This window comes from Colobus angolensis, unplaced genomic scaffold, assembly GCF_000951035.1.
Source record: "Colobus angolensis palliatus isolate OR3802 unplaced genomic scaffold, Cang.pa_1.0 Scaffold109, whole genome shotgun sequence".
In the NCBI taxonomy this organism is placed as follows: Eukaryota; Metazoa; Chordata; class Mammalia; order Primates; family Cercopithecidae; genus Colobus; species Colobus angolensis.
Window position 1 is genome coordinate 7,426,778 of NW_012111919.1, and position 2,012 is coordinate 7,428,789.

The window sequence follows — 2,012 nt, forward strand, 5'->3', positions numbered from 1 at the left end:
CCCCCTAGGCCTTGTGCAACTGCACAGGTCACGTGTCTGTGCTGAAGCTGGCCTTGCTCATGGGGATATCTGGAACACTAAACGAGACAATATATGGAAAGTGCTTTGGTGTTTGCATGTTGTAAGCACCAAACAAATAACTAGAGCATACACATGGCTTTTAGTAGGACTCTTGGTTGTAACAGAAACTCACTTCATCTAGCTTAAGCAAAGAAGCAGAATTTATTATAAGGATCCAGGAATGTGGCTCAGACTCCAAGGGTAGAGGCAGCCAGCCAGGCACAGGAACATGTGATAGAGAGACATTGTCAGCACTCTCCTTTTCTCTCTCAACTCTACTCTTTTCTACAGGTTCCCTGTCTTACAGGATGGAACGAGTCTGCCCAAGGGATCCCAGGTCCAAGAGACTTTGGAAGTTGGGGTCTCTTAGTCCCAATTCCATATTCTAAGGGACAGCCTGTGATGGATTTATCTAGTTTCACCCACACTAAGCAACTGTATATAAAGACCCTTCTGCTACTATCAGCTTAATGGAGGGGAAAGGAGAAGGAAGGCAAAATGTGTACACCCCAGTATCTCCCATTCTTACTTGATCGTGAGACATTTCTTAAAGGAATATCTATTAATATTGAACGCAGCACACTAGGGAAATGCTGTCGTGGGTGATGGGGAGCAATGAGATGGTTGAAGCAGAGGCCTGAGCGCCAGGAATTGGATTTGCATTTTAGATAGCAGTGAGCAGAACTGATTGGAGGGAGTGAGACTGGAGACAGGAAAGCTGATTAAGAGCCAGCTACAGAAATCCAGACCTGGGAAGCAAGGCTAGTATTAGTGAGGAGGCAGAGGAAGAGACTGTCTCCAGAATTACTTGGGAAGTAAAAATCTGCGAGGCTTGGTAAGTTATTTATATTTGGAGTGGGGGATAAGAGGAAGAGACAAGGATGGTTCTCAGAGCGGTAATTTGGGGAATGAATAGGTGGTGGCACTGCCAACTATAGAGACAGTACAAGAGTGGGGGGTAGGGGATGGGTGTGACTTCAGTTTTTAACATGCTTGGCGACAAGAACATTCAAGTGAAAATATCTAGAAGCCTGAAATATCAGTCTAAGGTAGGGGCTTGCGATGGATTTCAATGTCAGACATTTTTCAGTAATAGTTAAAAACCGAAGAGCCCATGTATTCAACAGGCACTTGAGGGCACAGTGTAAAACAAAACACAAGGTCCTTGCCCTCGTGGAGCTCACAGTCGCCTAGGGAATACATACATTAAGCAAAGAATAAGGAAGGTCCTGAATCTTTACGAAGTGCAGCATGTCAGGAGAGCCAGGAGCTGTGCAAACCATCAAGAACATATCAAAAGACACGGTGCCTGTTACAGCTGTGTGACCTGGAGCAGGTTAGGTTAGAATCCTGGAATCACCACTGCTTTGCACGGGGGGCCAGGACAGCAAGGCAGATTTGGGGTTTCCAACCAGCCTGTAAACCGGGAAGGAAACAAGCGCTTGGTACCCGAGAAAAAGAAACAGCCAACGAGTGAGAATCACTGGCCCAGCTGGAGAACGACATGAGTTTCCTTTGTGTGCACCGGGACCAAGCACTGGGGGGCCGACAATTTGCTGAGAGCTGGCTCCACCTGCCTGGGGTGCAACGACAGGAAGAGTGACAGCCCTCTCGCGGGGTACAATCTTCCACCTCCAAATGTATCTCCCTCGTCTCGTGCGGAGGTACTGGGTGAAAGCTAAAGGCCTGAATTAACGTCCGGCTCTTGTGGGCGCCAGCACTCCGGAAGCGAAAAGCCAGGAGTACCCCAAGGTGGGCGGCGCGGGCGCAGACACCCGCACACCCAGTTGGGGGAAAACAATGAGCAACCGGGTAGGAAGCCGAGAGTGAGAAGATTCAGAAGTCCAGGCCCCACGCGGTAAGAGAATCGAAGACAGCGTTCGGCAACAGCACGCCTGCGCTGTCTCAGCCCGGCGCGCGCTCCCGGCGCCGCGGCGGAGCCCAGAAGGGGA